Here is a 12632-nt window from a genome sequence, read left to right on the forward strand (position 1 = left end):
ACACCGCGAATTCAACCCCCAACCCCCGCGAATACAACCCCCGTTACACCGCGAAGGCAACCCCCAATCCCCGCGAATGCAACCCCGGTTACCAGCAAACATAACCCCCAATCCCCACAAACTCACCCCCCGTTACCAACGAACTCACCCCGGCTCCCTACGTGCAAAACCGGCGTTATTTACGCGGCTGTCACGCTTCCCCACGTGGACGATCCCGCGGCGAAACAAATGACCGCGAGGATTCGAAAAACGAGAGCGGCCGAAACAAATGGCCGCGAGGATTCGGAAAACGAAGGGAAACGAAAAAGCGGCGGGCCGCCGTAGTTAAAGTGGTCGGTCCGCGGGAGAATAAGATTTCGCTCTGGCATTTCATTAACTCGACCTACATACGCGGGAGGGGAACAAGCGGCCTGCGTGCGCTTCTGCGTCCGTCTGTCGTCGTCGTCGTCGTCGTCGTGTAAATGTGTGCGCACAGCCTTGGTCGCGGTTATCCTTGCAGCGGATGGATATAGTCGGAAACGAACGGGAGACACCGTTTCACCCCGAGAAATTCGGTGGATTTCTTCGGGAACGCTTTTCCGCCAATCGGGAAATTGACGATGAAATTTCCGTGGAATATGTTTGGAAAATTGTGGAAGGGTTAAGGGGGACTCTCGAGACTCTATTTAACCCCTTTGGACTCGCGATGGAGATTTGTAACAATAACGTGATGGGTATCAATGTTTATCCGTTCCTTTGAGCAGGAATTAAATGTTATAATATTGTTGGCAATGTTTAAATTAAATTCGTAATTTATTGTGAAGAAAATGGTACGTCAAAGGGTTGAGAAGGTCTTAAATATGGGGGATGAAATGACTTTTGTGTTTGTTTAATAATTAATCGACTCTTCTGTCTGCTTTGATGTTGTTTATGAGGGAAAATTATTATTTTTAGTAATAGATCATATAATATTGTTTGCCATGCAATTATTGTTAATTATTTGTGAGTGATATCTTTTGTAAACTAAACAATTTTTTAGGCACAGATGATACAATATTATATAATAACTATTATATAATAATCACTCTTCACCGATATTTTTAATGATAATTGAAATTGTTTAATAGCAATTATATAAATTGAACTTTATCTTACTTTACGAAGCTTTCTTTATTTTTCTCATTATTCTCTGTCGGATTCAGTATAATTCTGTCACGGGGGTGCACGGTACGAAGAATTAGAGTACAGTGTCGTAAACTAGACATTTCAAGCTTTAATTACGAAAAACAGTGACAATTCTAAGGAAGCTTTTAACGAAGCTACAGCTGTCCAAATATTGACACAGTTCCGGCCAAAGCACTCCGATGCTTCAACCCCTTGCATCACGATTCCTATCACGATGCGCACTTATTCCTCCTTAATAATTAATCTAATAGTACCAGATTATTATTGTGTCTCGTATTGCTTTTATCAACTTTCGTTTTTATACTTTGATAACAGATGAATTATATTTTTCTTGCTTTTAGGAGGAATTAATAATATTAATATTTAGTAGATTTAGCACGAAGTCCTTTATTACGAGCAGACTCTCGAAGTTGTACGTAGTGTGGTAAGGAGAGGACTTATAGGACAAGACTTTGGGACTTATAGGACAAGACTTTGGGAGTTATAGGATAAGACTTTGGGACTTATAGGACAAGACTTTGGGAGTTATAGGATAAGACTTTGGGACTTATAGGACAAGACTTTGGGACTTAGAGGACAAGACTTTGGGACTTATAGGACAAGACTTTGGGACTTATAGGACAAGACTTTGGGACTTATAGGACAAGACTTTGGGACTTATAGGACAATACTTTGGGACTTATAGGACAAGACTTCGGGACTTAGAGGACAAGACTTTGGGACTTAGAGGACAAGACTTTGGGAGTTACAGGATAAGACTTTGGGACTTATAAAACAAGACTTTGCAATTTATAGAAAAAGACTTTGGGACTTTTGTAACATACTTTGGGACTTACAGGACAATACTTTGGGACTTATAGAATAAGACTTTGGGACTTCGAGGACAAGACTTTGGGAATTATAGGATAAGACTTTGGGACTTATAGGACAAAACTTTGGGACTTATAGGACAAGACTTTGGGACTTATGTAACATCCTTTGGGACTTATAAAACCTCACCTTGCTTCCACCAATATCCAGCAACGCCCTCGCACCAAGTGATCCGCGTCAGCAAGGTGCCGTCACTTCCACAAATTCGTTATTTATCGACGAGCGTGCGTATCGCGTCGATCAGCGGCCGATAATCGTCGTTTCGCGAGTCGGGGATGCTCGGCAGGCGTCGCGGTTCTCTTAACTGCCCCGACTGGTCGTGGACACAATGACGCAGTGGTTTCGTTATCTCCTGGAAACACGGCCTACGACGGCGGTTCGTCCCGCGACGGCTTTAATGAGCTGACGTCAGAGAATCTCTGCTTCTCGCGAGCCGTCGCGACGCGCGCTCCGCCGCCGCTCCTCTCCCTTCTCGTGACACAGATTCGCCTAACTGCGACCTTGGGGCAACATTTTTCATAGCAGCGTCGAAACTTTATTGGAAGACTCGCCCCCGCCGGAAGTGATTTCGGGCGATTCCCGGGGCTTCCTGTTTTCATTATTCCGCCGGCCTTGGTCCGCCGACCGACGCTTCTTCGCCGCCTCGTTGCTGCCAACTGTCCTCCTCCTGTTTCGCCGCGCGCCGACTTCCGAGAATCACTCTAATTCTTGTCGGAGTTTCGCCTTTTCGTCTTTTAGTCTTCTTAATTTCTGGTCTTGAATTTTCTGATTTTATTTTTATGTAGATTTGGAACATCCTATATACAAATTCGAGCTTCTTTGTTATATTTATGCGATTTCTATGGAAAATGACTTTTCTTTTTATTTCTTCGTCTATAACAGTGATTTTTAATAACTATATATGAATTAGTCAATTATTATTATTATTATTATTATTATTCTTGCTGATCTTCCTGAAGACTTTTCCGCTTCCCTACCCAGAAAAAATTATTATTATTATTGTTATTGTAATTGGTATTTATTGGCACTGTTACTGGCATTATTAACACAAATAATTAATATTCCTTACCTCGACAACTAATAATTTCCTACCACCTCCCTTTCAGTATAATCATCCAAACATATGAACACATTCTTGCACTTTCGCGACACTCTATATATAAACTTCACAACAGTCTATTTTTCGTTATTATTATAACAATCCATCAAACCATCTAAACATTTCAAATAAAGCGTCGTAAACGCTATTCCAATGAAACAAACAAAAGCGTGAAAATCGCTATAAAATCCGACCGGTTATTTGCACGCCTAAATCGCTAGTCCATCGGCACGCGGAATTTGCATAAACTCTGCGCGTAGCAGAGCGCTGCCTAAAATCGAACCCGGTGGCGGATTGCTGACGCGATCAGAAAGGTCCGAATCCGCGGGAATCGCGATCGATTGCGCAAACAGATCGATCGTCCGGTTTAAAGTTCCGTGGCCGCAAATCCTCTCTCTGTCTCTCTCTATATCTCTCTCTCTCTCGATAGAATCGCGTTTTCCCTTCAACCGATCCTGATTATCCAGGATTGAAGGGATTCGACATAGTGCGGCGCAGCCAACAATGATCCAAAGAACCGGACGCCGCTTTTTACCTCGATGTATAGGTGCCGGGCTGTTTGTCCGATCTAGCTGGACAAAAGTCGATTTTGTCACGGTCGTCGCAGGTAGTAATGCGTTGTTACCTGGGATAAATTGGTTTCAGTATCGTCTGGATCACTTTTATTCGTTTGTTAATTGTTTCTATTCTTTTTTATTAGTTTTATTTGTTTTTCATTGTTTCTGTTTCTTTTCGATTATTTTTATTCGTTTTTCATTGCTTCTATTTCTTTTTTATTAGTTTTATTCGATTTTAATCATTTTTGTAGGCACACTTTATACTCGTTAATTAAAAAAGAAAGTCATTTTGACAAATTATAATATTAATACATACTATTACAAATAACAATTCCAACAATAACGCCATAAATTCTTAACTACCCTGACAACATAACCTCTCAACTATACCTGCACGCAACCAACATACACGCCCAAACACCATCGAGACAACTAACAAAAACTAAAAAGAAAACAATAAAGCAACAACTCCAAAAATAACAATGCAAACAATCCGATAAACTAAAGAAAGAAAAAAAAGAAGATCAAACAAAAGTCACCCCCGATGAATCCTAAAAGTATAAAAAAAGAAAGGTAACGCGTGCTGTAAAAAAAAAAAGAAGGCATATAAATAAATCTGCAAATAGAAATACGAAGGACCAAAAGCGTTCCAGGAATAACTCTCTCTCTCTCTCTCTCTCTTTTTCCGCGCGTCGCCAAAGCTAGAAAGGGGTTGGCCAGGTGGCGAGCGGGAGGGGAGTGGGTTGGCGGATCGAGGGGGTGTGAAATCGTCGCGGCGGCGGCGGCGTCGGCGGGGGGGAACGAGAATCGGCGCTAAAAAAAGAAATAAATAAATCTCGAAATAGAATATGAAGGACCGAAAGAGATTCAGAAATAGCCAGCCGGGAAAGGACATAAAGTTGGATAGGGGTTAGGCGAGCGAGAAAAAACGAGAGAAAGAGAGAGCGAAAGAGAGAGAGAGAGAGAGAGATAGCAAGAGAGAGAGAGAGAGAGAGAGAGAGAGAGAGATTAAGCTACAGATAGAGAGACAGTGATTAAGAGAGAAAGAGAGCGATTAAGCTAGAGAGAAATAGAGAGCGATTAAGAGAGAAAGAGAGAGCTATTAACAGAGAAAGAGAGAGAGCGATTAAGCTATAGAGAAAGAGAGAGCGATTAAGCGAAAGAAATAGAGCTAGAGATAGAGAGAGGGAGAGAGTGATGCACGTCGGGAGGAGGGATGTAAAATCGTGGAGGGTCGGCCGGCGTGGGTAGGAGCGAGCAGCGGCTCGCCGTAGAGGGTAGGAGCTCCCGAGCCGATAGAGTGGGAGAAATGGAAAGGGTAGGGGGGTGGAGCGGAGCGGCGCAAGGGGCGGGAGTGAGAGAGAGGGAGAGGGAGACGCGGGCACGGTGGTGGCCGCCGAGTCTCCGGTACGACAGTCCGCGTGTTACCCCCAGCCGTAAAGCAGGGTGCGCGACTTTCCTCTCGACTTCCGGCTAAACGAGTGTCTCTGGGTAAACGGCACATTCCATCCAGACACCGTTCCGGGACGGTAACGCGAGCCGCGAGACGAGAGACGCCACACAGTGTGTGTGAACCGAAAAGTGAACACACCGCGAGAGACGATAGACAACGCTGCGACGACGATATTCGAGCGGAACCAGCGGGCTGCCGAGCCGTTTCTTTTCGGTCTCCTGCTGGTAACGTATTATATTTATTTGGAAATAATTGTCCGGATCGGGTGCAGAGAAGAGCTGATTGGATTTACTTAATGGCGGGGAAATAATGAATTGTCTTTGAAGGGTTCATCAATTTTGATAATTGTAGACTGTCTATAGATTGTCGTGGCAAGACAATTATTATTGTTAAATGGTAATTTGTTATTTATTGATGAGGTAATAGTGCTGGGTTTGTAACGTAAGCTGAGACATTGTTGAGTGATTTTTTTGAGCTTTAGGTATTTTTCGTGATTAATTAGATAAATAATATAATAATGGAAATTAAAATTTAATATTGTGATATTAGAAGCTACAATGTAATAATTGGAAAATTGTTTGTTCCAAAATAATTGGAATAAACGGTTGGCAGAATTTTGGAAGACCACTGAATAATTTCTAAATAATAATAATTTTGGAATAATTGAAAGAATTTTCGAAGACCATTAAATAATTTTGAAGTAATAATAATTCTAGACTAATAATAATTCAGGAATAATTGGAAGAATTTTAGAAAGCCATCGTCAAAGTCGAGTTCAATTTACAGATAATATACAAATTTGTGTTCGCTCGTCGTATGCACAGCGTTTGTTATGAACAATACATTAACTGACGCGTATAAAACAACGTTAAACCGTCTGCGAAACGCAGCCTGATATATTCTTCGCGCCACGCGGTGTGCGTGTGCACGTAGAATTCCAAAATCCCCCGAATGGAATTGTGGCAATGTTGCGGTGGAGAAATTGTTATAAGCTCTGCAAATATTTTCGTGCAACATTCGCGGCTTAATAACGAGAGTAAACATATTGCGAAGCACGTGCCGAAAATATTTCGACCTTTCTGCATGATTACAAAATGAAATAATTCAGTATAAATATAGATATACGTAATAGAGGGCGAGGTATTATTTGTTTTTTGAGTGAAACTTTATTTAATTGTTTATTGAACGAAATACTTTTGGGAACGTCGATGTTTCAACTTGATTGATTTTTAACTTGGTTATTTTTAATATTGTTGATTTTTAATCTAGGTGATTTTTAATTATGTCAATATTTGATCTTGTCGAACTGTAATTTCATCGATCATTAAACCCATTGATCTATACTCGAGACGATCTTTGATCTCGTCGATATTTAATCTTGTCTATCATTAATCTCGTCGATCATCGATCACGTTGATCATCGATCACGTTGATCATTGGTCACGTCGATCATCGATCACGTTGATCATTGGTCACGCTAATCATTGAACACATTGATCATTGATCTCTTCGATTATTAACCTCGTCGATTTTTAATCTCGTCGATCACTGATCTCATGGATCATTATTATCACATACCACCATTAATCTCACCGATCCCTGATCTCCACAATCTCCAATCTCCTCGATCCTCCACCTCGTCAACGTTTGATCACGCCGATCCTTAATCTCAGAATCATCGACGCGCGCGAATGATCGAGCGAGCGCCTTTGTCGCGGGACTATCTCTGTCTCGAGGGAAAAAGAAATCACTAGGTGAGGGGGGGGGGGGGATGAATCAGGACGTCTTAGGAAACGGTACACGTCGTCGACGTCGTCTCGGCGGAGCATCTCCCGGAAGCAGTTCGCGAACCGCTAACGACTACATGAATGTTTAACAAGTAGCACATCTTCTCGTCTCGCGCCCACGTTGCCCTCGAATCCCTCGAATCCCTCGTCCTTGGCTTGTTTACCGTCTGTCTTCCCCGTTCTCGCGTTTCCGATTCCCGCGGAAACCCACCACCCCCACCCCCTCATCCCTACTGAACAGAAAATTCGACGGAAAAATTCGAAGAGAAAAAACTTCAATTAAATCCCTGTCCCTTAATACATTAAACATTAACCACCGAAAACTAAAAATTATTCACTAAAAATTAATCACAATACACGCCAATTTCCTTTTACATTAATCAATATTAACCTAAAATTGAAATAAAATTAAAGTAAAATTGAAATAAACAGAAAACTTCAATTAAATCAACATCCATTAACCACTCGCAACTAAAAAATAAATTCGACGGCTCTCGCCGCCTGGATCTTCTTCCTTTTTTTTTTGTTCAGCCCGCCTTCCTGCCTATATCGGCTTTTGATTTACCGTTGACCTTCTTCCGACATAACCTAACCTTCTTTTGTCGAATCTATTGACCCGTACGGCTCGATCGCGATGCACATCAGCCCCGCAAACTTTCATCTGTGTGTCTCTCGCGGTACCTTTAACGGCCTCCGCGATGTTATATTTATGACCGCGCGCCTGGGAATCCGCACGGAAGTTATATCCATCATTGGCCGTTCCACGGGATTATGTCGTTTAACGGCCGTTGTTTAGCACCGTAATCAGTGCCGTATTTATCCGGAAATTAATCCCGCCCTCTCCTCCTTTATTCGCGTTTGTTCGCGGCATCCTCGGATCTGTGTTTCAATTTTTTTTTAATAAAATTGTAAAATTGCCTTTATTAATTATATTTAGTAATAGATATTTAGTAGTTAAATCGTGGATGTTATCGCATTTCATACTGTTTTTATGTTGTATAATTCACTATGTTATGTTGTATTAATTAATATTGTTTTACTCTATTTTGGATTTTATTATATTGTTCTATAGTGTGGTAATTTATTTTGTATTATTTTAAGTTTACCAACAAAAAATAACCAGCAGCAAACTAAAAGAAAAAGCATCAAAAATGTCGTGAAAAAGAATAAAAATAGAGAAAAATGCGAGAAACGTAATCAAATTACGAGTATAATAAAAATCGTCGGGCGATGTCGAGGCATCGAGAACAAACGTTGTTGGACGAGTTGCATTAATTCCTCCCTTTTTGTCGTTTAATTGCTCGATCGCTGGGGCTACGACAAGAGAGAGAGAGAGAGAGAAGGGGAGAGGGAAAAGCAGGTAATTAAAAAGCACTGGGGGAAAAAGATTTTCGACGAACAGTGGAAAATTATTCTCGCGCGGCCGTGCGCCCACTTGTTTTCGAGTTAAGCGCGGGAAACCAAAGGCGCGGGAGCGGCGCGCGACCCGTTCAAAAACTTTTAATGCATTTCTGATTCGCTAATTTGTTTCTCGGCCATCCTCCTCCTCCTCCCTTCCTCTCTCTCTTCTCCCCTCCCCTACCTCTTCTACCTTCTCCACCTTCGCTTCGTTTTCGCAAGTTCCCGCTGTCCGGCGTTTTTTTTACAACATTTTTTTTCCACCGCGGTCCGATCCGCCGGATTTCTCTTCCAATTAAACTTCGCGGGCACATTGATTACGCGCGGTTTCCTTTTTTTATGGTGGCGATGGTGTCGGAAACTGAATCGCGGAACTTCTGATGGAAAACTAGGGTCAATCGACGGTGAATCGACGAATTTATCTTTGTTTTTTTATTTTATAGGAAAGTCGGAGTACGGGGAAAAATACAGAGGATTTTTTACCATTGGAAATTTACGATGGGGAAGTCGGAGTATGGGAAAAATACAGAGGATTTTTTGCCATGCGAAATTTATGTTGAGCTTCGATTGTTGCAGCGATGTTTTCATTTATTGAACGTCGTGCGTGATGGCGTCTCGTTTCTCGCGGATTTCGACAGGTACATTTCGCATCGGCTCGAAATTTTTATTTATTTCTCTGCGCGTTTTGTTTTTCGCTTTTTTGTTTTTGCGGTGAACAAAGCGATACAAGTCAATCGAATCGGGGAAATTGCGATATTTTTTCATTGAAAATGTTTGATGAATCGCTGACTGTTCTTTTTTGAATTTTTAGGTGAAATTGTAACAATTGTGTTAGAAATTACAATGAGATATCAATGCGATTATTATAAATATTATGCGGCATTTGGTAGACGGAATGTTTTTAATTTAGTCGAGATTTTCAGGGTTTTGAAAATATTCTATTTCTTGACATGTCTTCCTTATTAAATTGTATAAGTTGTATCAACAATTATTTTTAAGTAATGTTATGTTACAGAAAAGATATCTAACTCTACAGGTTAATAAATAAATTACAATTTTGAACAGTTCCATTTTAACACAAATTTTCAGTGATAAAATATTGCAGAATGCTACGTTATATTTATTTTTCCTTGGTTTGCAAAATTTCCACTTACTATACTAAACCTTACTATACTACCTTATACTATACTAAACCTTACTATACTACTTTATACTGTACTAAATCTTACTATAGTACTTTATACTGTACTAAACTTTACTATACTATCTTATACTATACTAAACCTTACTATACTATATATCCTTACTATATACCTTATACTATACATCTGACATTTCTAAAAGAAAAATGATTCCATTGGCGTAGCAGCGTCGGCCATCGCCGGCCGATTAAAATCGCAAGACGAAAGACGAATTTGTTGTTCTTTTATTCTGGGTTCGCGTTTCATGCTCGATCTGTCCCCGGCGCGCTTCTCTCTCCCTCTCTCTCTCTCTCTCTCTCTCTCTCTCTTCTCCCGGCCGGCGTTGCTCCGAGGCCTCGATCACGTACTCCATTGACTGGAAAATGTAATCTCGCGTCGGCCTTGAACATTTTTATCCGCCGGCAAAAAATAATCGGCGAAAATATATCGCCGGCGTGTACGTGGCGTTCTATCAATAAACAATGCGGCGACGCGTCTGCCCTTCTCCTCGGAGAAACGAAACTTCTCCTGTTAACACGTTCGTCGCCGACGATTCGACACTAAAATCCCCACATAATTAAAACAATTTAATTAATTGAAATAAAATTAAAAAGCTCACATTTATCATAGCCATTTATCACAGCCATTTTGCTCGAATATATTGCAATAAAAATAAACGTTTGCCGTCGACTTGTCAGCAAAATCAGGTGTCGACTACCAGCCGTCTGTCAAGTGAACCGCGGGTGATCGATCGCACCTGTCGATCGTCATATCCAACGCGACGCACAGGTGCGAAGGAATCGACCGGCTAATTCCGTAGCGTCGCGCGACGCGCTTCTACACCCCCCTCCCCCCTTCGAAAACTTGTTCGCGACGGGATCCGTCGTGGCGATACCAGCGCCCCGTTTAACAGCCTCTCGGCGACGCGAATTTTAATTTTCTCGGTGTTAGCGCCTTTCCATCGCGTAATAACCGCCGGTATCTATCGCGGCCAGCGAACCGTGGCGGCGCATTAAATTCGCCGTTGCGGCTCCTCCACCTCGGTGCTGCGCACGGTTTAGGCTCGCCGAACGCCGTTTACACGTTGGATCGGGGCAACGAGGGAACCTTAATAAATTCTTAATTAACGTTGTCCGTAACGCGATTATGTTTTTTTTATGGCGTCGTTGTTCGGCGTTTAATGGCGGACCCGGAAAATGCCCGAGATTTCGCGAAAATGGCGCGACTCGAAATCGCTGCGAAAACTGGGGAAAATTTTTCTCGCGATCGATGTTTGCGCAGAATTAAAGATCGGAGCTTTCTCTTTCGAAACGGTGTCCGACGTTTTGGATACGATTTTTTTGGAGCTGTTTTATTACAGTTCGAATGGAAGGTGTGGCAGGGATATTGGGTCGTTGATTTTGTATGTTGATTTTGTGGTGTGAAATCGGTGGAAAAAATCGTGGATCAAGTTTCGAGGTGTCGTTTTAAAGGGGAGACTTTGTTCTTTGATTCTATGGCGAGTTGAGTAGCGAGAGAAATTTTTTGAGCTCTCGGTGGGCGTTTGAGTTGGCATCAGTTTTCAGAGGGTCTTCAATTTTCTGTCTGCAGATTTGCAAACAAAATTCGATTTCGCCTAAACGAAACACTCGCGGGTCAATATAGCTTACCAAATCTATAGTCAAGACTATACAAAAGCAGTAAAAAAATTCGCCATAGTTGTACAATTATTTAAAAAAAATTGACAACAGTTTAAAAGTCGTCGATCTGTTAGACTCATAAATCCAGCTCACCGCGCCTCCATTAAATCCCTTAATTCGCCTAAATAAACCGCCCTTAGCTTATCGCGAGGCTAAAACCAGACTGATACCGAAGGTCAAAGACGAGAGGCCGGCGTAGCGCCGTTACCGGTTATCAGATGCCGTCGCGTCGCTAGCAGCGCGATTAGAATCGGTTTTTCTTTCGGGCCGCGCGTTCGTAAATCGCTCGCCGAGTCCTAATCAGCGCGGCGACGCGGCCCATGCGAAGCGTCGTGCTCCGAGGTGATTCGAGGGAAAGCTGGACAGCCGACGATTCCGTCGGATCGCGATCCCGTCGGACGACGGTAAATCGTCGGGTCGAAAGAGAAACCGAGATCGATCAGATAATCGGCCGCGGCCGAGAACCGCTTGTGCACGGTCCGCGCCGCTTGTGCTCGACTTTATCCGCGTTATTTATCAGCAACGGCCGCGATTAGGGTAACGAGCCGTACACCCTGCCTTTTTTCCGGCCCGAAAAATTTGCATGGCCGGCGACGCTCTCGAAAACTCTTTTCTCTTCCGTTTCGTCGTCCTTTCCTCCTTTATTCTTCTTTTTCTAGTTCGCCTTTTTTCGCGGTCGCTGACGCCGCTGGCTAGAATAACGCTCCCTTGACTCTTTAACTGGGAAATTTCGGCCTTTTATTTTAATTTTAATTTTTCGCTGGAAAAGTTGAGTATTATTGTTAGAACAAAGTTATTTGTTAAAATAGAGAGGTTATCTCTACATTAAGAAAGAGGGAGAGAGAGACAGGAAACTATGGCGTATTAAGTGTTAATTACGAATTAAATTGTTGTTATAGCCAAGTAATTAATATACTTAATCTATCAACAAAGAGAGTGAGAGAGAGAGAGAGAAACTATTACATATTAAAATTTAAATTATTCTAAGTAAAATTATTCTAAAGGCACAGAAAACGGTGGAGAGCACAGTAATTGATACACTTAAAAATTATCGATAAAGAGAGAGAGAGAGAGAGAGAGAGAGGGGGACTATCAGATATTAAGTCTTAAATACAAGTAAAACTATTCCAAAGACACAATAATCGGCGGAGAACACAGTAATTGGCACACTTAACCTATCAATAAAGCTAGACAGACAGAGAGAGAGAGAGAGAGAGAAAGAGAGCGTGAGAGAGAGGGACTATTAGATATTAAGTCTCAAATGCGAGCAAAATTACTCTAAAGCCTCAGTAATCGGTGGAGAGCGCAGTAATTGGCACACTTAACCTAGCAATAGAAAGAGCGTGGGAGAGAGCGAGAGAAAGCGAGAGAGAGAGAGGGAGAGACTGTTGCGTGTCGCGTGGTACGTGCCACGAGAAACAGCCCGACGGCCGCGCTTCCGACT

The 12632-nt window shown here is 42.1% G+C and overlaps 1 protein-coding gene across 3 annotated transcripts in view; it reads left to right on the plus strand.

Moving 5' to 3' along the window:
- The first annotated feature begins 5102 nt into the window (after window positions 1–5102).
- The window catches only part of LOC144468834 (neprilysin-1), a 119280-nt gene continuing 111750 nt past the window's right edge, over window positions 5103–12632 (plus strand). For all 3 annotated transcript variants that reach the window (XM_078178590.1, XM_078178591.1, XM_078178592.1), the window contains exon 1: window positions 5103–5367. The gene's annotated coding sequence lies outside the window, so the exon portion shown is untranslated. The remainder of the gene's footprint in view (window positions 5368–12632) is intronic.

The sequence above is a fragment of the Augochlora pura genome, chromosome 4 (genome assembly GCF_028453695.1).
Source record: "Augochlora pura isolate Apur16 chromosome 4, APUR_v2.2.1, whole genome shotgun sequence".
Taxonomy (NCBI): Eukaryota; Metazoa; Arthropoda; class Insecta; order Hymenoptera; family Halictidae; genus Augochlora; species Augochlora pura.